The sequence below is a fragment of the Macaca mulatta genome, chromosome 13 (genome assembly GCF_049350105.2).
Source record: "Macaca mulatta isolate MMU2019108-1 chromosome 13, T2T-MMU8v2.0, whole genome shotgun sequence".
In the NCBI taxonomy this organism is placed as follows: domain Eukaryota; kingdom Metazoa; phylum Chordata; class Mammalia; order Primates; family Cercopithecidae; genus Macaca; species Macaca mulatta.
The window spans coordinates 16561625-16587418 of NC_133418.1; the positions used below are offsets into that span (position 1 = coordinate 16561625).

General features: G+C 41.1%; 1 pseudogene; it reads right to left on the minus strand.

Moving 5' to 3' along the window:
• Window positions 1-20312: 20312 nt before the first annotated feature.
• LOC144333937 (zinc finger protein 705A-like) lies at window positions 20313-25280 on the minus strand (annotated as a pseudogene).
• Window positions 25281-25794: the final 514 nt, after the last annotated feature.

Consider the following 25794-nt stretch of genomic DNA (forward strand, 5'->3'; position numbering starts at 1 on the left):
TCCCAACTACTCAGGAGGCTGAGACAGAAGAACCACCTGAATCTGGGAGGTAGAGGTTGCAGTGACCCGAGATTGTGCCACTGAACTCCACCCTGGGTGACACAGCAAGACTCTGTCTTAAAAAGTGAAAATAAAAATATTTTTAAAAGTGGGCAAAGGATATGAACAGACACTTATGCAGCCAACAAACATATGAAAAAAAAAAAAAGCCCAACGTTACTGATCATTAGAGAAATACAAATCAAAACCACAGTGAGATGTCATCTCATGCCAGTCAGAATGGTGATTATTAAAAAGTCAAGAAACAACAGATGCTGGTGAGACTGTGGGGAAACAGGAACACTTTTACACTGTTGGAGTGAATGTAAATTCAAACGCTGTGGAAGACAGTGTGGTGATTTTTCAAAGACCTAGAATCAGAAATACCATTTGATCCAGCAATGCCATTACTGGGTATATACCCAAAGGAATATAAATTCTTGTTTTATAAAGATACTTGTATGCATATGTTCGTTGCCACACTCTTCACAATAGCAAAGACATGGAATCAACCCAAATGCCCATCAGTGACAGACTGGATACAGAAAATGTGATACATATACACCATGGAATACTATACAGCCATAAAAAGGAATGAGATCATGTCCTTTGCAAGGACATGGATGAAGCTGGGAGCCATTATTCTCAGCAAACTAATGCAGGAACAGAAAACCAAATACACATGTTCTCACTTATAAGTGGCAGATGAACAATGAGAAAACATAGACACAGGGAGGGGAACAACATACACTGGAGCCTGTCTGGGGGTGAGTGAGGAGGGAGTGCGTCAGAATAAATAGCTAATCCATGTGGGGCTGAATACCTAGGTTACGGGTTGATAGGTACAGCAAACCACCATCGCACACACTTACCTATGTAGCAAACCTGCACGTCCTGCACATGTATCCTGGAAATTAAAATGAAATAAAAAAAAATTTTTTTAAACTTTATTTTTTCTATGTCGTGTTTGCAATTTTCAACGTGAATTTTCTAGTAGACATTTATCATATATAGAATTATATAGTTGATTTTTGAACAACTATGGTTCTGCCATTCTTTAAAATGCAAATTCTTTATGAGTGTGTGTGTATATGTACACATATGTGTGTATATATATTTGTGTGTGTATATATATGTGTACGTGTGTGTGTGTGCATAGATAGATAGATAGATAGATAGATAGATAGATAGATAGATAGATAATGCTCCTGGTCTTCTGTTTGAGTAGGCTGAGAAGGAGGAGGGGGAGGCGTGATTGTTCTTGCAGTCTCAGAGGTAGCTAGGTGGAAGAGAATCTGTACAAATGAACACATGAAGTTCTCATTTGTAAGTGTGAGTTAAATAATTGTACACTTGGACATAGAAGTGGAATGATAGACACTAGAGATCTGGGAGGGTGAGAGGGTGGGAGGGGCAAATAATAAACAATGGTTCAGATATCTGGATTCGTTGATCCCAAATGGTGTACAATTATTTCTCTTTAATTTGTGTCTATTTACCAGCAAGTTTGAGAGGAGTGAGCCAAGCTCAGAAAGGCATTCAGCTCTAAAATCAGATGTGCATGGCAATGGGCAGAAGTACCCTCTCCCTTTCTCAGAACAAATCCAAGCTTCCTTTGTACCCCTTACCACAGGAAAGTTATGTTTTATATTTTATGAAAAAAAAACTTGTAACTTGGTAAAACTTAGAAATTAATATTGGAAAAACAGTAGGGCACTCTCTTTGGGACATAATCTTTGAGAAACTTCAGCAGCATATACAGCTTGTAATTCATCCTGAGAAAATCCAGATAGCATAAACTTGAGAATGTTCATGAGGAACGGAAAAGTACACATTTACTCACATATTTTATACTAAAGTTTATCAAGGGTAGAAATTAAAAAATCTGTTTTACTATGAATGTTCATATGAAAGTACAGACATTCACCTAAATTTTCCTGAAATTATTTAAAAATTAATTTGTCATTGGTAATAGAAACTTGCAAACATCTCCATCTTACAAGTCTCATTATCCATTTTTTCTCTAAAATATTCAGAAGTAGAAAACAAAAATAGAGATTAAAATAGCTCATATTTTTCCAATTTAAAATAATTGTTCAGTAACTGGGAAGAAAGGTTTACACAAATTGGAAATTCTGTATGTATATAGAAATTAATAAGATGAGAAAATTATGGCAAATAATAGGGGGCTTCAATAAGTTCATGCAAAATAACAATTATGAAAAAACTATGCGTGAACTTTTAGCTTTTGCATCAAAACACACATATACTAGTTTATTTTAACTTTTTCTTATTTTTGAGACAGGGTTTCACTCCTCTCACCGAGGTTGCAGTGCAGTGGAGCAATCTTGGCTCAAAGTAACCTCTGCTTCCAGGCTGAAGCGATTCTCCTGCCTCAGCCTTCCAAGTAGCTGGGACCTTGTCTGGTTAATTTTTGTATTTTTTGTAGAGGCTAATTTTTGTATTTTCTGTCGAGGCAGGGTTTTGCCATGTTGCCCAACCTCCCAAAGTGCAGGGATTACAGGCGTGAGCCACCATGCCCGGCCGTGTTTTAACATATGTGAATAGGATTTAAAACATCAGTCTGAAAAGAACCACATGAATTCTGCCAAACTTGAATTCTGCCAAACCTGAAACAAGAACAAACATCAAATTTATGGTGAAGCTGGGGTACAAAAAACGGTGAAATAAATTATTCTTTAAGAAAAGTCTATGGGAAAAATGACCTGAAGGATCAGTCGTTTACAAAGGGATACCTGATTCTAAGAAGAGATAAGACAATGTTGAAGATGAAGCCCACAGAGGAGGGGCATCCATTCCAATTTTTGAGAGAAAAAAAATTGTTTCTATGCCCTAATTGAGGAGGACTGACAATTAACGAGAGATATTATAGCCAACACCACAGACATCTCAATTGGTTCAGCTTACACAATACTGACTATAACGTGAAAGTTGAGAAACTTTACATTTGATGAGTCCCAAATACCCTTGTGCCTAGATCAGCTATGGACAAAAGTAGAGCTATTAGTGACTATTTTGAACAAGCAGAATCAAGATCCTGAAGCATTATTTTGAAGAATTATAACAGGGAGTGAAACTGACTTTATCAATAGGATCCTGAAGGCAAAGCACAATTAAAACAATGGCTACCAAGAAGTAGAAGTGGTCCAGTCAAAGCAAAAGCAAACTTCTCAAAAGCAAAAGCCATAGAGGTTTTGGGGATGCTCAAGGCATTTTGCTTGTTGACATTCTGTAGGATCAAAGCACCATAATATTTGCTTAGTAGGAGAGTTCTTAGAGAAAATTAGCAAATACTTTTGCAGAAAAGTGCCCTGTAAAGCTTCACTAGAGAGTCCCTCTGCACCACAACAACACTTCTGTTCCTTCCTCTCGTCAAACACCGGTAATTTTGAAAGAGTTTTCATGGGAAATTATTAGGCATCAACATTACAGTCCTGATTTGGTTTCTTCTGACCTTATTTTTCCTAATCTTAAAATAACTGTAAAGGGCACCCATTTTTCTTCAGTTAATAGTAGAAGATTGCATTGACATGGTTAAATTCCCATGACCCTCAGTTCTTTAGCAATGGACTGAATGGTTGGGATCATCCCTTAATGCAGTGTCTTGACCTCAGTAGAGATTATATTGAGAAATAAAGTTGATACTTATATTTTTATTTTTAATTCCATTTTTCACTGACATTTTTAAATCCCTTCACAATTCATGTTTGTCTCAAAGGCATTTAAATTTAGAAATCATATCAAGTGAGGTTGGTGCCACAATGGCCAAATAGGAACAGCTCCAACCTCCAGCTGCCAGCGTGAGCAACACCGAAGATGGGTGATTTCTGCATTTCCAATTGAGGTACCAGGTTCATCTCACTGGGGCATGTTGGACAGTTGGTGCAGGACAGTGGGCGCAGCCCAACGAGTGAGAGCCGAAGCAGGGCAAGTCATCGCCTCACCTAGGAAGTGCAAGGGGGAAGGGAATTCCTTTTCTTAGCGAAGGGAAACTGTGACACAGAACACTGGAAAATTGGGTCACTCCCATCCAATACTGTGCTTTACCAAGGGTCTTAGCAAACAGCATACCAGGAGATTATATCCCACACCTGGCTCGGAGGGTCCTAAGCCCACAGAGCCTCTCTCATTGCTAGCACAGCAGTCTGAGATCTAACTGCAAGGCGGCAGTGAGGCTGGGGGAGGGGTGCCCACCATTGCTGAGGCTTAAGTAGGTAAACAAAGCAGCCAGGAAGCTCGAACTGGGTGGAGCCCACTGCAGCTCAAGGAGGCCTGCCTGCCTCTGTAGACTCCACCTCTGGGGACAGGGCATAGCTAAACAAAAAGCAGCAGAAACCTCTGCAGATGTAAATGTCCCTGTGTGACAGCTTCGAAGAGAGTAGTGATTCTCCCAGCATGGAGGTTGGGATCTGAGAACTAACAGACTGCCTGCTCAAGTGGGTCCCTGACCCCCGAGTAGCCTAACTGGAGAGCCTAACTGGGAGGAGCCTACCTGGAGTGAACCTCAAGCAAACTCCAACAGACCTGAAGCTGAGGGTCCCGACTGTTAGAAGGAAAACTAACAAGCAGAAAGGACATCCACACCAAAACCTCACCCATACATCACCATCATCAAAGACCAAAGGTAGATAAAACCACAAACAGGGGGAAAAAGCAGTGCAGAAAAGCTCAAAATTCAAAAAATCAGAGCACCTCTCCCCCTCCAAAGGAACGCAGCTCCTCACCAGCAACAGAACAAAGATGGATGGAGAATGACTTTGACAAGTTGAGAGAGGAAGGCTTCAGTTGATCAAACTTCTCAGAGCTAAAGGAGGAACTACAAACCCAGCACAAAGAAACTAAAAACCTTGAAAAAAGATTTGACGAATGGATAACTAGAATAACCAATGCAGAGAAGTCCATAAACGACCTGATAGAGATGAAAACCATGACGCAAGAACTACATGACAAATGCACAAGCTTCAGTAACCGACCTGATCAATTGGAAGAAAGAGTATCAGAGATTGAAGATCAAATGAATCAAATGAAGCAAGAAGAGAAATTTAGAGAAGAAAGAGTAAAAAGAAATGAACAAAGCCTCCAAGAAATATGGGATTATGTGAAAAGACCAAATCTACATCTGATTGGTGTACCTGAAAGTGATGGGGAGAATGGAACCAAGTTGGAAAATACTCTGCAGGATATCATCCAGGAGAACTTCCCTAACCCAGCAAGGCAGGCCAACATTCAAATTCGGGAAATACAGAGGACGCCACAAAGATACTCCTCAAGAAGAGCAACTTCAAAACACATAATTGTCAGATTCACCAAAGTTGAAAAGAAGGAAAAAATGTTACGGGCAGTCAGAGAGAAAGGTTACATTACCCACAAAGGGAAGCCCATCAGACTAACAGCAGATATCTTGGCAGAAACTCTACAAGCCAGAAGAGAGTGGGGGCCGATAGTCAACATTCTTAAAGAATTTTCAAACCAGAATTTCATATCCAGTCAACTAAGTTTCATAAGTGAAGGAGAAATAAAATCTTCTATAGACAAGCAAATGCTGAGAGATTCTGTCACCACCAGGCCTGCCCTACAAGAGTTCCTGAAGGAAGTACTAAACATGGAAAGGAACAAACAGTACTAACCATTGCAAAAACATGCCAACATGTAAAGACCATCGATGCTAGGAAGAAACTGCATCAACTAACGAGCAAAATAACCAGCTAACATCATAACAACAGGATCAAGTTCACACATAACAATATTAACCTTAAATGTAAATGGGTTAAATGCTCCAATTAAAAGACACAGACTGGCAAATTGAATAAAGAGTCAAGACCCATCAGTTTGCTGTATTCAGGAGACTCATCTCACGTGCAGAGACACACATAGGCTCAAAATAAAGGGATGGAACAAGATCTACCAAGCAAATGGAAAACAAAAAAAATGTCAGGGGTTACAATCCTAGTCTCTGATAACACAGACATTAAACCACAAAGATCAAAAGAGACAAACAAGGTCATTACATAATGATAAAGGGATCAATTCAACAAGAAGAGTTAACTACCCTAAATATATATGCACCCAATACAGGAGCACCCAGATTCATAAAACAAGGCCTTAGAGACTTACAAAGAGAGTTAGACTCCCACACAATAATAGTGGGAGAATTTAACCCCCCACTGTCAACATTGGACAGATCAACGAGACAGAAAGTCAATAAGGATATCCAGGAATTGAACTCAACTCTGCACCAAGTGGACCTAATAGACTTCTACAGAACTCTCCACCCCAAATCAACAGAATACACATTCTTCTCAGCACCACATTGTACTTATTCCAAAATTGACCACATAGTTTGAAGTAAAGCACCCCTCAGTAAGTGTAAAAGAACAGAAATTATAACAAACTGTCTCTCACACCACAGTGCAATCAAACAAGAACTCAGGATTAAGAAACTCAATCAAAACCACTCAACTACATGGAAACTGAACAACTGGCTCTTGAATGACTACTGGGTACATAACGAAATGAAGGCAGAAATAAAGATGTTCTTTGAAACCAATGAGAACAAAGATACAACATACCAGAATCTCTGGGACACATTTAAAGCAGTGTGTAGAGGGAAATTTATAGCACTAAATTCTCACAAGAGAAAGCAGGAAAGATCTAAAATTGACACCCTAACATCACAATTAAAAGAACTAGAGAAGCAAGAGCAAACACATTCAAAAGCTAGCAGAAGGCAAGAAATAACTAAGATCAGAGCAGAACTGAAGGAGACAGAGACACAAAAAACCCTTCAAAAAATCATTGAATCCAGAAGCTAGTTTTTTGAAAAGATCAACAAAATTGATAGACCACTAGCAAGAGCAATAAAGAAGAAAAGAGAGAAGAATCAAATAGATGCAATAAAAAATGATAAAGGGATATCACCACCGACCCCACAGAAATACAAACTACCATCAGAGAATACTATAAAAACCTCTACGCAAATAAATAGAAAACTTAGAAGAAATGGATACATTCCTGGACACATACACTCTCCCAAGACTAAACCAGGAAGAAGTTGAATCCCTGAAGAGACCAATAGCAGGCTCTGAAATTGAGGTAATAATTAATAGCCTACTAACCAAAAAAAGTCCAGGACCAGACAGATTCACAGCTGAATTCTACCAGAGGTACAAAGAGGAGCTGGTACTATTCCTTCTGAAACGATTCCAATCAATAGAAAAACAGGGAATCCTCTCTAACTCATTTTATGAGGCCAGTATCATCCTGATACCAAAGCCTGGCAGAGACACACCAAAACAAGAGAATTTTAGACCAATATCCCTGATGAACATTGACAGAAAAATCCTCAATAAAATACTGGCTAACCGAATCCAGAAGCACATCAAAAAGCTTATCCACCATGATCAAGTGGGCTTCATCCCTGGGATGCAAGGCTGGTTCAACATACTCAAATCAATAAACGTAATCCAACATATAAACAGAACCAAAGACAAAAACCACATGATTATCTCAATAGATGCAGAAAAGGCCTTTGACAAAATTCAACAACCCTTCATGCTAAAAACTCTCAATAAATTCAGTATTGATGGAACGTATCTCAAAATAATAAGAGCTATTCATGACAAACCCACAGCCAGTATCATACCAAATGGGCAAAAACTGGAAGCATTCCCCTTAAAAACTGGCACAAGACAGGGATGCCCTCTCACACCACTCCTATTCAACATAGTGTTGGAAGTTCTGGCTAGGGCAATCAGGCAAGAGAAATAAATAAAGAGTATTTCATTAGGAAAAGAAGAAGTCAAATTGTCCCTGTTTGCAGATAACATGCTTGTCTATTTAGAAAACCCCATCGTCTCAGCCCAAAATCTCCTCAAACTGATAAGCAACTTTAGCAAAGTCTCAGGATACAAAATTAATGTGCAACAATCACAAGCATTCTTATACACCAATAACAGACAAACAGAGAGCCAAATCATGAATGAACTCCCATTCACAATTGCTTCAAAGAGAATAAAATACCTAGGAATCCAACTTACAACAGATGTGAAGGACCTCTTCAGGAGAACTACAAACCACTGCTCAATGAAATAAAGGAGGACACAAACAAATGGAAGAACATTCCATGCTCATGAACAGGAAGAATCAATATCGTGAAAATGGTCATACTGTCCAAGGTAATTTATAGATTCAATGCCATCCCCATTAAGCTACCAATGACTTCCTTTACAGAATTGGAAAAAAACTACTTTAAAGTTCATATGGAACCAAAAAAGAGCCCGCATTGTCAAGACAATCCTAGTCAAAAGAACAAAGCTGGAGGCATCACGCTACCTGACTTCAAACTATACAGCAAGGCTACAGTAACCAAAACAGCATGATACTGCTATGAAAACAGAGCTATAGACCAATGGAACAGAATAGAGCCCTCAGAAATAATACCACACTTCTACAACCATCTGATCTTTGACAAACCTGACAAAAATAAGAAATGGGGAAAGGATTCCCTATTTAATAAATGCTGCTGGGAAAACTGGCTAGCCATAAATAAAAAGCTGAAACTGGATCCCTTCCTTACTCCTTACACAAAAATTAATTCAAGAGGGATTAGAGACTTAAATATTAGACCTAAAACCATAAAACCCCTAGAAGAAAACCTAGGCAATACCATTCAGGACATAGGCATGGGCAAGGACTTCATATCTACAACACCAAAAGCAATGGCAACAAAAGCCAAAATAGACAAATGGGATCTAATTAAACTAAAGAGCTTCTGCACAGCAAAAGAAACTACCATCAGAGTGAACAGACAACCTACAGAATGGGAGAAAATTGTGGCAATCTACTCATCTGACAAAGGGCTAATATCCAGAACCGACAAAGAACTCAAACAAATTTACAAGAAAAAAACAAACAACCCCATCCAAAAGTGGGCAAAGGATAAGAACAGACACTTCTCAAAAGAAGACATTTATGCAGCCAACAGACACATGAAAAAATACTCATCATCACTAGCCATCAGAGAAATGCAAATCAAAACCACAATAAGATGCCATCTCACACCAGTTAGAATGGCAATTATTAAAAAGTCAGGAAACAACAGGTGCTGGAGAGGATGTGGAGAAATAGGAACGCTTTTACACTGTTGGTGGGACTGTAAACTAGTTCAACCACTGTGAAAGACAGTGTGGCGATTCCTCAAGGATGTAGAACTTGAAATACCATTTGACCCAGCCATCCTATTACTGGGTATATCCCCAAAGGATTATAAATCATGCTGCTATAAAGACACATGCTCATGTATGTTTACTGCAGCACTATTCACAATAGCAGAGACTTGGAACCAACCCAAATGTCTATAATGACAGACTGGATTAAGAAAATGTGCCACATATACACCATGGAATACCATGCAGCCATAAAAAAGGATGAGTTTGCATCCTTTGTAGGGACATGGATGTAGCCGGAAACCATCATTCTCAGCAAACTATCGCAAGAACAGAAAACCAAACACCGCATGTCCTCACTCATAGGTGGTAACTGAACAATGAGATCACTTGGACACAGTAAGGGGAACGTCACACACTGGGGCCTGATGTAGGGTGGGGGGAGGGGGGAGGGATAGCATTAGGAGATATACCTAATGTAAATGATGAGTTAATGGGTGCAGCACACCAACATGGCACATGTATATATATGTAACAAACCTATACATTGTGCACATGTACCCTAGAACACAAAGTATAATAAAAAAAATCATATCAAGTGTGAAATAAAGAAAATTATATAGAGAGAGGAAGAACAGAATCTACAAATATGCATATTAGTGTACATACATCCATATACATACATATGTGTGTGCATGCAGTAATTTTATTCTCCTAAAGCAATGCCTCTGCCTTCCACCCTCACTGTACATGTCCTAGTCCTGTGATGTCCCTAGAACTGAGCACCTGATTTCCTTTTCTGCCTCCCACATGAACAGGGAATAGAAATGGAAACTACACTCTGTGGTTACTGTTGTGAAAATCCATGTCCCCCACAGGCTAGTTTGGCATCTTACATTCCAGTTCCCATTGTAAAAAAAAGCAAGCAACAAACACAAACTACAAAAGAAAAAATGAAACATTTGAAAGTCTAGAGCCACAGAGGTTCCGGCTTCACCCACCACCCACAGTGACCTCCGCCGCCCTCCAGACCTGAGGGCAGTTGCGCCTGAACAGCCTGCCTCTTCACCATCCATGAAAAGAGGTGACCTTAAACTTCAATAGATTTTACTCTGTTCAAAAGGAACCAGGTCAACATTCAAAGTCAGTGGTCTGACAACTCTAAACTTTGGCCAGAAAGTATTGGAAACATTTAACGTGCAGTGGATGAAGCAGCCTGGCCCCACTGCACACAACACACTCGTGGGGACTCAAAGGAGGATACTCAAGATCCGCTGGGTGGAAGTGAGGACAGACCCAGAAACACGGGGGGTAGGGGGGGTCAAAGCAGGAAGGCTCAGGCCCTGACCTCCTCCTAGGCCCTGCCCCTCCAGAACTTGCAGTTTTTTCTGACTCGGAAGTGGATTTCACTGATGGAAAAGAAGTTCAGTATTTCTGGTCCAGCCCTGTAAGCTGCTCCCGTCGCCCAGCCTTCCACACCCCTGCAGACGTCACAATGCCTACTCCCACTAACCCCACAAGGGAGCTATGCATCGCCTAGAGACGGTCCTTGGCCTGCAACCCCGCGATGGGGTCCAGGGTCTGTGTCCATTTCTGGTTAAAATCGCTCTGAGGCTGGTCGCTGTCTTGGCCTTCCCTGCTTCCTCTCTGTTTACTTCTCCCCTCCTCACCCCATATGAAGCTTTTACTCAGGAGATGGATTATCACCCCTCTTGGAACATCAAGGACACCACCAGGACACCGCACTGTCTCCTTGACCCTGGGATTCTGCAGACCTCAGTCTTCCTCTGAGGTCCCCTCACTCCCCACCTCATTTTTTCCATCCTTCTGGGGCCTGAGTCTGCTATACCTCAGGCTTCCTCTTCACAGTCACAGACAGAAGGAGCCCCCTTCATCCTTGGGCTCTGGCCACAGTTCACCTACTGCAGGACACTCAGTGGCTTTCAGTAGTTCATCCAGACATCCAGATGGAAGTGGGATTTCCTGGAAGAAAAGCAGGACCCCAGAATTACATTGAATTCTAACACAAGAGCCCAGAGTCCCCTTCTGCATGGGACATTAAGCTGCAAACACTACATAGACACTTAATGCTCAGCTGCCCTTTTAACATCTGGTCCAGTTGTGTCCCTCCTCCTTGGAATATCTCCGAAAATATATCTCCACCTAGAGTTGTTTGAACGCATCATCCTATGTGATTCCAGACCATCGGGGGTACAAATGGTCCTCACCAGAACTTCCACTCTGCTTGGAAGACTTAGAAAATTCTGAGGCTGCTCAGAGGGTCAGATTCCCATTTCTGTGTTCCAGAAAAACTTCAGTCTTTTCCGGACAAGTGAGGAAACAGAAAATGTCTAGTCTCTGGCACATCTTTTGCAAGCAATGGCGGCTCCCAGGAACCAAAACTATCAATGAATATATTTTTGAGACTCTGGTCAAAAGAAGAGTCATTCTGCAATTTCAGGTAGGATGGAGTGGTTCTATGGCTTCTGAGGTGATTTTGAAAAGATCTGGACCCTCACAAGAACCACGGAGGACATTTCTGGCATTTCCAGACCAGGAGGAGTGACTGATGGACCTCCAGTGTTACTAGGAAAACTTTTTGTTGGACAGCTTTGCTTTGGCTTTCAGGCCTTCACATAGGTTGCTTAGATCATGGAAGTGCTTCTGCATTTCTGCATAGGCTCAGGATGCCTTCTCAAGTCGTCCCTGCAATTATGAGACAGTTTCTGTCTCCAGAGGTCACTTAGAATAAGACAAGAGGCTTCACCTTCAAAGGGACACCAGACAATATAGCCACAGTTCAGCCAAGATTATCTGTGTTTACATACCTGTAAAGTAACACTCCTAGTTACCTCCATTAACGTGGACATCTTTCATGAATAGAGAAACTCTAGTGATTGTTATATAACAGCTGCCACAAAAAATTAACCAATAAAAATAAATGATAAATGAAAAATATTTAATAATTATGATAGTGAACGCAATGACCTAAATAGTAAGAATTTTAATACTGGTGACAATATGAACATAAGGATACAAAAATCAATGTGGAGATTCTCCTAAATATATGAAAAGTTGACAAATTGGGTCCTCCTTGTGTAATTTGGAGTCAGAGTCAAAGAATTTCACTATGAAATGTGTTCCATGACGGCAAACATGAGAAACAGGTGAAAGGAAAGCAAGCCACAGGAGAGCATGGGCTAATAGGACCACTTGTGTGCAAACCTCTCTAGTCAAGGACTACCAGCCAGAGGTGAAGAGAGTTTGGCTTGTGTCTTACCTACCACTGGGCACACAAAAGCTTTCAGTAGTGCAACCAGATGGCTGGTTTGGCCTGGCTCCCTGCAAAGAAGACATGTATCTCATCCCCACCAGCCCATCAGTCCTGGAACTCAGAATCCTACATGCATTAAACATGAAGCTCCACCTCCATAGCTGACTTCACCTCCTTACTGTCCTTCTGCCATCTGGTGTTTCAGGTGCTCTCCAGATCTGGACTTCTTGGCTCCCCTACCTTTATCAAGTGAAGTCAGGATGTATCATTCTCAGAGTTCTCCTGCCAGTCCAAGGTGAAACTCACCAATACAGGCATACCCTGGATGGACTTCCTTGGAATATTTAGAAAACAATGAGCTTGCTCAGGGGTGGTGTGAGCTCTAGGAGTAGAGATACGGTTTCCCATGGAAATCTGAGAGGACTTAGAATAGTCCCAGAGGCCCAAGCAGTCCAATCTGCCCTGGAAACATCAGGAATGATATACTTGGTCTTCCTGAGGCTCCAAACATTTTCTAAATAAACTCAGAGGTTACAGAACCATTTTTCTCTCAAGAACTGAAGTGGAGTTATTTGCCTTCTGCCAGCATCTCACTTTTTTTATTATCTAATGTTGGGGTCCGTGTCGGGGGTGGTGGAGAATGAAAGAACACACAAAAGACAAAGACACACAGAGAACATGGCGGCCGCGCTCAGAGCCTCCGCCTCACTTTATTTATACTCCATAAACCCCACGTCAGCAGAAAGAATGCAATGTAAAACAAACTTTCTTTTCCCAGATGTAACCTTCTACTCAGTTCCTTGTTTCTATGCTCTTCCTTATCTGCCCGCCTTCTTGGCGCCTACGGGAGTTCATTAAAAGTTCAATTGGAGATACTGTCCTTGAGCCCTATCTATTCTCAGCATACTGTTTTTAAAGGCCCCTGCAATCTAAGTTAGCTTTTGAGCCCAGAAGTAGATATTCCTTGTATTTGATTTACACAGGGAGCTTCCTAGAATGCCCATGCGTCTGGATACTTTCTGCATTCACTCAGGTATTCACAAAATGCTGCAGTTCTGCTGAAAATCTATGAGATGACCATTTGATCACCCGAGCAACTTTAGAATGTGTCTTCTATGGAAGCCCTGGAGCCTCCCTTCCGGTATTTCATCCATTGCTGGTACTGAGTACCCAGGGTGAAACCCTCCATCAGACATTGTCAGCAATTCCAGGATGGAGATGGCACTTACGTGATGGGGCTCAAGAATCAGATGGTAGAAGACCAGCCAGGAGGTGAAGTCTCAGTAGGCTTGGGGGCTTAATGTTCGATGCACACCAGACTTCTGAGACTCAGGAAGCAGGTGTGGATCTGTCTGCCCAGTGCTTCTCATCTACAGCCTGGACCAGCCATTTCTTGGGGCAAACTACTGAAAGCTTTTGTATGACCTGTGTCAGGCAGGACTCTGGCCAGACCCTTTTCCATAGTCCATTTGTAATGTATTTCCACGTGGCACAGGCATCTCCACTTTTGCCCAAGCCCTCGTGTGGCTCAGAATTATTCTCCCTACTGCCACTCTTCTTTGCCATCACAGAAGATATTTCAAGATGCAGCCCCAAGCCTCTCCCTGTAATCAATAACACGAGGGCTCATATGGGAACAATGTCACAGGCTTACAGGAATATGCTCTTAAATATCTGCTCTTTTATTATTCTCTTCTTTAAAATGACATTTATATCACACCACTGTGATTGCTATTAATGTTATTATTATGTGGGTACAGTTCTTTATCATGGATAGATTTGTGGTAGTTATTATGCAATGTTGAATAATTTTTTTTTATGTTCTGAAGACTGTTGAATTTGCTGAAGATGATTAAAAGACAACCTTAAAACATACATACCACAGCAACCCCAAGACTCCTACTGTACCACCTGGTGTCCTGTAGAAGAATGGGCTTCCTGAGTTATTCTTTTCTTTTTCGGGCAAGTACCTATTCATACCAGCATAGTAGATGGATGAAGTGCACCCTGGTCTTGCCATGGGCTCAGAAAGAATTCATACATATGCTTTATGTGCTAGCAACTCTATGTGTAGGCCTGTGAGCCCTAGAATGCACTTTCTTTCACCAACTAGTCCACCTAAAAGTTTTCTAAGTCAAATTCCCCCTCCATGCTTGGATAGGTCATGAATGGCTTTCTGTTACCCACCTAAGATGAAGGGATACTGCTAAATCAGGTTTGTGGCCAAGAAAGTTTTACCTGGAGTGGCAGGAGAGGGACTACCTGTTCACCAGAGTCTCTGCAACATTTTCTTTTTCTTCTTCTTCTTCTTTTTTTTTTTCTTGTGATAGAGTCTCGCACTGTCGCCCAGGCTGGAGTCCAGTGGCACAATCTTGGCTCACTGCAACTTCCGACTCCCAGGTTCAAGCGATTCTCCCGCCTCAGCCTCCTGAGTAGCTGGGTTACAGGTGCATGCCACCACGCCCCCCTCATTTTTGTATTTTTAGTAGAGATGGGGTTTCAGGCTGGTCTCAAACTCCTGACCTCGAGAACTGCCTGCCTCGGCCTCCCAAAGTGCTGGTATTACAGGCATGAGCCACCGCGCCCAGCCTCTGCAACATTTTCTAAGTCAGAACAGTAGTTTTTTGAACCACCTTTTCAGTCAAAGAACTCATGAAAAAATCCTCCAAGAACTTGTGACCTTCTGGAAATTGTCAAAATCTCTACAGGTGTCCAGAGTCATCCAGAGCTGTATTGCAAACCATTGACTGGGTTCCACCATTAGTAAAGCAAATGCGAAATATGCCATGCCCACCAAAAAGAATCCAGAAACCATGGTATTTAGCTCTTTCCATCTTTCTTGCCTCCTGCAGGTGGGTGAGTACTGAGTATGATGCCCTCCTACAGCCTCCGGAGGACATGCCAGTGCCTAGAGGTACCAGTAGAGAGGGGCCATGAAAGAGCAGATGACAGTCAGCTGGCTGGGAATGACATTATCCTGGGGTTTATTGCTTGTCATGAACTCTGCCACTGGGCAACATGTACTGGTCTGGACACGTAACTTCTCTGGATCCCTGTTCCATCAGCCAGCTATCTTATCTCCTGAAAACTGGTAGGTGTTGGTCAGCATGGTGTTACAGGACCAGGGTTATATTAACATTCCCTCTTAGGCTGAAACACCAGAAGTTAACACAGGAGTCCCCAGGTGTGCACTTGCCAACCTCCAGATTGTTTTTCTTCTCGTTCTAGATGTTCATCCTTGCTTTCTGGGACTTGAAATAACCCTACACCACCAAATATTTATGCCTATTATCCACTTAGGGAAAACTCGTATGTCCCAAGTCCATAGGGTTAGTATTATTATCAGTATTATAACCATTGGTACTAGTATCATGATGATCGTCATTCCTGTTAATATTCATCAATATTTTTATTATTACCATTGTTAATATGAATTTTTCACTATTGTACAGCAAGGAATATAGTTTATCCATTCACAAATGGTGTTCAGTTACTAAAGATGACTACAAGGCATGCTCTGCGGACATATACACACACAGCTGTCCTGGAGACCCAGCTTTGCCACCAATTGCTCTTTCATAAGATGAGCTCCCCCAATACCCACCAGTTTTTCAGGACTCGACCTGAGCTGGTTGGGCTAGACCTGGAAAAGTTTCCTATTCTCAGCTGTACCTGGAAAAATTTTAAAGACTCTTCCAAGGCCCAGTAATAGCTTTTGGCAGCTTCCAAGACCAGAGAGGGTTTCTTGGCCATTCACAGCCATTCAAATATTCTAAGTAAACTCAAGGAACCAGAAACCCCACTTGCAGTCATGAAATACCAGTGAATGGCCTCTGTGAGTCTCTTCAAGTTTTTCAAAGATAACTGCCTGGAAAGGCTGGCCAGGAAGTCACCCAAGCCCATCCCTCTGCAGGATGTTCTATGTCAGCCAGGGACCCAGTGAATTGCCATTGAACAGAAGGGAGGAACAGAGACAGCATGCCTGAGCTTCTGGAAACATTCTAAGTGCCCTTGTTGGCCCAGAAAAGACTGATGCTGCCATACGAGGCACAGATATGGCAACCTAGCCACTCTAGGAACCACACAAGGTTTAAAGGCTCCCAGGAAGTCCAGGAAGGGCAAACATGGCCTTTTAGAGCCATCAGATTTTATTCTAAGTCTACGTGGGAGACAGTGCACTGGCTTCATAAAAACACCAGTGGAGGTGCTATCACTTGCCCCAGTGTCCGGTCTTTTCCACCTCATCTCAGAGCCAGGCAGCCACCATTTCCCAAAGCTGCTGTGCAATGAAAGGGGAATATTCTAGGTGCTCTCCTGTGCCCACGAAATTCTGTGGCTGCACTAAAGGCAGGGGTTGTCCTCCGGAATGCTCTTCAGGAATCTGACAACACTAGTCAAGATTAGAGAAGTTCAATTCAACATCATATAAAACCAATCACAAAAAAAAAAAAAAAAAAAATGCATAGTGAGACAAAATGATGAACCCACCTGCTAATAATCATGAATGACAATAACAACAATGATGATCTTAGTGATAACGCCACCAACACTGTTAATGGCAATAACAATAAAACTGAGGTAACGGGTGTTAGGGTCCCGATTCACCGATGTGAAGGATGGCGCCAATTTCTGGCCTTACAGAAATAAAGGAAAAGTAAACACCTGAAGGAGGAGGAGGTGAACCTGGAGCTCCCGCCGGCCTCTGGGCGCTCCTTGGTGGAAGGAGAGGGACTTGGTCCTGAGCCTGCCCAGGATCCACCCGCACCAGAACCCGGGAGTCCCAGTCCCTGGATGGGCTCAGTCCCATCCAGGCCAGACGCCCCGGAGCCCCGGAGCCCGGGTCCTCCAGCCCTCGCTGCCGCCACTCCTCGCGGAACCCAGGCCCCCGCGCCACCTCAGCCTCAGTGCGGCTCTGCGAGGGCAGCGCCAAGGATGCTCCGGGCCCAGCGGGGGCATCCGGCCCCAATGGGATACTGACGCCCTGAGGGCGCGGAACAGCGCGGCCTGTGCAGGGCCCGCCATCTTGGGCCTTGCAAAAAGAGCTGCCTCTTCAACGCCCCCACCCGGAACCTCCCCGGAGGCCCCAGCCCCAAAGCCAGGGCGGCGGCGCCTCCCTCACCCTGGGTAAAGAAAACTCAGGTCCTCCCTGGAGATCCGGCTCGCTGCGGGAAGCAGACCGCGCATGCGCCCTGCATGGCCGGAACGATGGATTTCATTGCCCTTTGCCGGCCATGAGGTGGCAGCACAGGACGTTTGGCCTTTACTGCTTAGCGGTGGACCTGAATCTGAATCACTGAAATTCAGGTATGGATTATTCAGTACCTTTCTTTTGGAAGATCAAATGGAAATTGAGTACGATATCTTGTGCTTTAATTAAAGAAGATGGGAATAAAGAAACAAATTCGAAAGTTAGTATACAAAAGTCGATTGATTCCCTCTATGTGAAGGGAAGAAGAGCTTGAATAAGAGAAGCATCCTGTGTTATGCTTTAATGCTGGAGATCTGCCACCATGCATTTGTCAAATCTCGTAGAATTTCACAGCACAAATAGTACATCTTAATGTGGCTCAGGACTACATATAATGTCAGCCACAGTTTGAGGGTAAATTACATATTTAATTAAATAGATTAAACAATAAATAATGTTATGAGCTCTACCTGGACACAATCCTTGCCTCTCCAACCAGTTTGCCAAGGGCTTGAATTTCTTGCTCATTATCCTCACTCTTGACATAAACCCTGGCTGCTGAGTAAAATCAATCACTTGTGGAGATTTTTTAATATAATGATGTGTCAATTTCAACCATGGATAAGGCCATTTAGCCTTAGTAAGGCCTATCGTATTAAGATTGTGCCTGTTTTGCAAAATTTCAAGTCGTCATCCCACTTATTATTCAGGAAACGTTTTCTCTTGAGTTTTAGGTTCAGTACTGAGGCTCCTTGATGGACAATACATCTTCCAATTCTGAGGACAAGGCAGAGGAGGCCCCATCTGTGAGAACTTTCATTTTGCTTCTGGAAAAGTACATTGAATCAAATATAGGAAAGGCTTGCATGGTGGCTGACAGGTTCGGCTGTTTTATCATGCTGGTGTTTTATCTTCTGGACAGAAGTAAAAGGAACACAGCTGTGTCTGTCTCTGTGTAATAACTCAGGACTTACCTGAGTAAACTCTGGGGTGTCATGAGATGAACTGCTACCTCCACTTAGAGAGGCTTCAGGGACAAAATTTCAAGAGATTTCTGAGGGATAGAAGAGCAGGGCTGCCTTATTTTCTGATCCCAGGTAACTACTCAGAGACAGAGGCAAGGGCTGGGGACACCCAAATGCGTATACTAGGTGTCTTTGATCCAGCCTCCGTTTCCTTGCTAAATCTATGCAATGACACACTGAGAAATCTGGCAAGTGGGGCTGAAGATCCCTGATGTGTCAGTTCCAGGGTTGGATGGAAACAAGTGGTTTTAGTGAACATGGAAGTAAAGGGAGGTGAGCTGTGAGGAAAGAGCCGTTGAAGACTGGGGAGACTCAGAAGTTGGGGTAGAATCTCGACCCATAAGCCGAGGAGTGCAGATGCAAATCGATTTGTTGGGGCTGCATAAATGAAAGAAGGACTTCACCAACACACTAAATTTTTTCAACATCCGATTGTATTCTTTCAATATTTGTAAGTATTGATCTTTTGGAAATGTTTAATGAGATTTCTTATACAATTCTGCATTCAATTTATGCCCAGGTCACTTTGCTATTATACATTTATGTGCTGCATTTTTGTGAATAGACATTTTCTCAAATTTCTGAATTATTTTGCTAAACTATGTGTTAAGAGTTTTTTCTAGAGGTCCACCTTCTTGACTCACTTTTCTGATGAGAAATCTATCAGGTTTCTCCACAGTGATTTTCAAGTTTGATAGCTTCTCAATGTGAGAAACTTAATGTCAACTAAGAAATGAATTACCACTTAAGAATCTTCTCCTTTCAAGATGCTAACCGTGTTTTGTCCAGTGTGAAATCTCACATGTGCCACAAGCGTTACTCTGTGAAGAAAGGATTTCTCATGATTTTTCAAGACATAACTTCTCCAGTAAGAAGTGTTTGGTATTCCAAGAGAATTCATTGCCCTTGGAAAGACTTTCCCTTCTTATTTAGCTTATAAAGGATTTCCTCTCTTATTTTCCATTTTAGCAGCATTTTATCACTGTGTTTTCTTGTGAACATCAAGCCTAGTGCTTGGCTGAATGTTTATTCACAGAAAATGCAAATAAAGGGTTCATCCAAGTAAAGTTTTCTTATGTTAGTTGACAACAAATTGCACATAAAAACATTTTCACACTGAATGCAGAGCTAGAGATTCTCTACCTGAAAGTCCCACATGTTTTAAGTTATTAAAACTGTTGCTGAAGACTTTTAGTTTATTATGTTGACAGTTTCAGCTCTCTCGTGTCATTTATGATCAGATCACTAACAAGTCTTTGGTACATACATGTCGTACAATTTCTCTTCCATATGAATTTATTGATGAGGACTGAAGAATAAAGGTAACTGAAGTAACGTCCATGTTGATTATAGTAATTCTTCAAAATGTGAGTCCTTTGTCATTTTTAGATGTTACAACTACAGCTGAAGTCTCTTCCATATTCCTTACATTCGTCATTCCTAACACCATGTCATCTAAAGTCAGAATATGTTCTGAAGACGTTTATCATTTTCTCTCCAGGGTGACTTTTCTGATGTTATTTAAGATTAGTACACTGGCTGAAGGCTTTCCCACATAAATGGCATTCATATAGCTTTTCTCCAGTGCATGTTCTCTCATATCATCTAAGGTCAGAAGATAGACTAAAGTCTTTCCCACATAGAAGACAAGTATGTGGTTTCTCTTCAGTGTGAATTCTTGTGTGTCCTCTAAAGCCAGAGCTTTGACTAAAGACTTTCCCACTTTTATCACATTCATAACGCTTTTATTCAAGGTGAGTTCTCTCACGTCTTCGAAGGTTAAAGGATTGAATAAAACCTTCCCACACTGATGACACTTATACGGTCTCTCTCCCGTGTGAGTTTTCTCATGTCTTCTAAGGTGAGAACACAGAGTGAAGGATTTTCCACATAGATGACATGCATATGGCCTCTCTCCAGTGTGAGTCATCTTGTGCCATCTAAGGTGAAAGCAATTAGTATAGGCCTTTTCACATATATTACATTGATATGATTTACCTTTAGTATGAATTTGTTTATGTGGTTTAGGGAATAACTGATTACTAAGGGATTTTCCACACTGTTTGCTGATGTAGGGTTTCTTTCCACTCTGAGTTAACAAACGCTGAGTCATTGTGGAACTGTGAGTGCAATCTTCTCTCAAATCATTACATTCAAAGGGATCCTCCAGAGTGAGAGAGTTCTCCTTTAGGGACAAAGATTAAAAGCTCTTATTGATTTACCGACATACATCTATACGTTCATTTCACCACCTTTGAATCCTAGACCAACCATTCAGTAGTAGAGTCCAGTTGAAATCTTTCCAATGTTGCTTGTGTGAAAGGAAATTAAATGTTGGCACCCCAAACTCATTTAACCAAAGGGAAAAATCAAGCTGAGAACAGGGTCACACAAACTTGCCTCCCCCTTCTGGTTCCTAAATAATATGGCTACAAGATGAAAAGCTACTTGCCTCGCCAGTATTTTGCCCACAAGGAAATTCCTCATGAGCTGTTAAAGTTACACCATGGCAATGCAAACTGATAGCTTGTCTTTACAGGCGCAGTCATCCCCAGTTCACCAGACACAAATACATATCCGATTGTTTCCCTGCCCCATTTTGCCTATGTTGTCTTATATAAAATGCAGCTCTCCTGCATTATTCCTCTGCCTCATTTGTTTATGTCATCTCATGTAAAAACAATCCAGATTCACTGAGCCAGAAAAATGTACGAATTACTATTTTTTTCTACCCACCTTTTACATGAAAATTGTGTACTTCTCAATATCCCACCCTTTCCCCCTTTAAATTTAGAGAAAATCATCTTTGGAGAAAGGCATACACCTGTCCCCCAGGTGCATGTCCTTAACTCTGGCAAATAAATCTCCTACAATGATTGAGACTTGTCTCGTCATTTTTCTCGATTGACACTTGCGTACACATTGTCTCCTGCAGACACAGATATTTTCTCTTTTATAAGATCCCAACTACAGAGTTATTCTATTAATTGTGATGATATCAATATCTTTCAAAGTCTGAGCATGAGCAATGTACACGCACTTGTTCTATTTTAAAGATCTCATGTTATGGTTTAGAACACAGGTCACTTTATTCACTGAATTCAAACTATCAAATTTTTTTTGCTTAGAAAGCACTTAATGCCAGCCTAATTACACTCAGGTGACTGTGTGTCATTACTAACTTAACCCATTACCAGGTCTTTAACTTAGATGGCTGGTGTACACAGCTATAAAACTCACCATTGTCATACCAGTGGATGCATCTTTTCTGATAGGATGCATGAATTTCGTGTGTTTTTTCTTAAGGGCACTTTCCTTGTCTCAAATAATTGAAAAATAAATTGTTACCTTGGTATTATGGTAATAAAATTGTTTGAAAAACCCCAAGGCCCGTTTACTTTTTTCAAAAATTGACACTTAGATGTGGCAAATGTGTCAAATGAAGAAAATACTTCAATTGAAGAAAATACTTCAATAGAAGAAACAGATTGTACAGCGTCAGCAATTAGAAAAGAGTTTTAAAATTAAAACGTGAAAAGAGTTAAAATGGAAATGAGATATCAGGCAGGTAAATAGAGGGATAGTCTTCACAGGGGTATCGGGAAAAGAGTCAGCATGTGACAGTTTAACCCCAACAAGTACATGAATTATCCTTTTCCCGAAAGTAAAAGAAAAGGCAAGAGGACACAAGAGTAGCATCTGACATATGAACAAAATGATAATAACATCTAAGGAATTCTGCTCCAGTAACTTAACCTACATTTTAGAAATTACCACTCATTTAATAAAACCGCTAATTAATATTTGACTGATATTATTCACTGACGAAGCACCTCCTCCTATTAGAGCACAGGACCCTGTTGCTTAACCAGATTCTAGCCTTGGAGAAATTCTCTTCCTTCCCGCCAGAGCTTTTTTCCTTGCTCCAGCTGCAAAGTTATATAGGATTTGCTTATCTGGTACCCTGTTAGTGGAAACAGTACATGTGTTTTGAGTTCACTGTCAATAAATGTGCATTATCACCAACTGTAAGGCAGGCTATCAAGGAAGAATAAAAACAGTGAAGGTCAGCTCAGGCCACAAGACCTAGAACACAGAAAACTCCCCAGGATTTTTCTGACCCAACGTGAGACTAGAAAATAAATTCAAACAAAAGGTCCATCAGGAAAAGGAAATTCAAAACAGTCAGGACCTATGAATGCTGAGTCCATGCCTAAGTTCCAAGACACGATGCGTAATACACAGTCTTTTCAGAAAGAGATTAATTAAATCTCTGCACAATATGTTTATTATTATTCTCATACAGAACAGAAAAACAATTCGATTTACAGAAATAATTGGTGTTCTACACAAAAAAGATATTGCTATTGTTTTCACTAATTGGTCTCAGCCTAAGCATAGCGACTGAAGCAGAAGAGTTATTTAGAAAATATTTAATTTAATACATTGAAAATATTCATTATGTTCTCAGGTCTGTTCTGAGTATTAGAGACTGAGTACCAAGGAAACCATGACATCCTTGTCAAGATTACATTCTAATTGAGTGACAAACTAAATAAAATAAAATAAAATAAAGATATTTCTTTCAGACAGATTTAGAGAGCTCAAATTTTTTTTCAGATAAGATCTGCGAGAGAATCAGAGATTAGAGTGAGATATGGGGAAGCTGTTCCAACACTTATTGAATGAATGAGTCAATGTGTGTCTACATACGTATGTGAATGTTGAGGGACTCACCGAGGGACACCAGTTGACACACGTTTTCCAGCATTACATCTCTGTACAGCTTTCTCTTGGATGTGTCCGTCATGGCCCACTCTTCCTGGGTGAAGTCAATAGCTACATCTTCAAAAGTCACTTTGTTCTAAAACATCAGACATTTTAGTTTAGACAGAGAATCCCTTTTAATGTCCAGAGGAGGAAGGCTGAGATGACATAGGTAGGATCTGGGTATGCAGAACACTCAGTGTTTTAGGTTCCAGCCAGTTCATTCTCAACACTAAACTGGTATCTGCCTTTCAAATTCACTCACAGAGACATACCCACTCTTAATCCATTAAACTTTCCTATGAAGAAATATCGCATGAGATGTGGCATAATATAGCCCAGATATTTTTCAGTAATGTGTTAATCACCTGTACATAACTGATTATAAAATTTTCACTTGAACCTTCATAAATAAAACAAATTTACCATGAATTTCAAGTAAATTACAGATTTGTCACAAGGCAAATAACCATGATTTACTACTTTTTAAACATGACCGTGATTACATGAATTATTTCTCTAGATAAACCACAGGTTTCTCACCAATCAAATGGTTAAAAGACCTATTATGTGTTTTGAATAATCTAAAGAAGTAATAGAAAACATGTTTCCTATCCAGCAAATATTTACTAAATACAGGTCATTTGTCCCTTATTCATTAAAAAGGTAGAAAGCAATGAACCAGACTCCAGCATTCTTCAGAACTGAACAAGTTTTACACAGAATATAGGACTCAATTCATACATAGAGTCACTCTAATGTTATGTAATTCAGGTGTTCATGACAAGGCTTAAAGACAGTCCAGCCGCACAAGACAAGACCGCTGAGGCTGCTATACTGAGGAAGTCTTAGTCTGATGATTCCTGTGATATGAAGCCTCCTGTTCTCAACTTTCTCTGGTCAACCCAAACATCAGTTATCACTGCCTCTCTTTTAACTTTACCTTGTCACTTGGCTTGTTCAAGGATAAAAAGGCCTCTTTACTGTTTTGTTTTTTTCTAACCAGCCCTTATAGAGCATTTCCACAGAACCCTAAATTGTACTATATCTACTATATTCCTTCTCCTGAGTGTGCAACCATAATTAAGTAATTGTATTTCTTATATGTTACTTTCAGTTACCAGAAGGCAAAAAGGTTAATTACCAAAAGGTAAAATGAATGGGTATAAGAATAATAATGACTTCTTTAGTTGTCCTTTTGCAAAGTTTTTAAAAGCATAAATATATTTTATCAAACTCTCCTTTTTCCTCAACACTGTGCAGCTCTTGCCCAAGGCCTATCACATGGGATTTATTGAACTCAGCTGCTAGAACATCAGCCTCATTATTGGGCTGTGATCTTCTGCTCTTCACGCATCTCTATTGCCTGCATTCATCACAATCCTAAGTCTATGTCAGCCGATGGTACAGTTAATGGGTCAATTATTTCCCTGTGAGGTTATAGGATGGATAGAAGAAAAAGAAATACATAAATGAGACGTCTCATGTCTTTTTTTGTAAATAGCCTGCATAGGGGCCGGAATAAAGTAGTGTAATATTAGAAATTATATTGATAATTTAGGAATCATTGACACACGATACCCAACCTAGAGTCCTGAGAAAACTTAATTGGAGGCCAGATACCTGAAAGTCTCCTGATTGCATTTGGAACACCCAGGCTGGGTGGATTTTGCATCATAAAAACAAACAAAAAAAGAATAAAAATGAAACACCCATGCAAACTGGAGAAAACTGCCCATTTGCCAGCAATATGGGTATAATTTCAGTAGAAAGAGCCATCCCCCACTCACTAGTGAATGCATTGTCAAGAACTCAGTTTCTCTCTGTCTTCTTCTGGATTTCCACTTGCAGACACTTCAGGCACTAAGAAAAGCTGAGGTTGGAGAAAGAACACCTGAGACGCCAGCCTTGTACATAATTTTCAGACCAACCTGTGATGAAAAGCCAGACCTTCACTGAAGGGTGACACCCCCTGCACCACAGCCTGACCAACAGTCACAAACACACAGAGGCCTCTCCTCTTTTCCCAAGGTCAAAATTAGGAAGCCTATGACTATGGTTTCTGACAAAGAAGGAACACAGATATCTTGTGAATGAGAACATCAAAAGCACTGAGTTTTGTATGTTAATTGACACAAGTCCAGATATTCAATTCCCTCACTGATTTTAAAACACAGGGATCCCTGACTCCGCCCACATGTGGAATATGATTTCCACCTGTAGATAAACACTGTGGGATTTCTCAGATTTTATTATCCCAGCTTTATGCCCTAGTAGTGTTTCTCCAACACCAATCACAGCCTTCTGAGGCCTTAC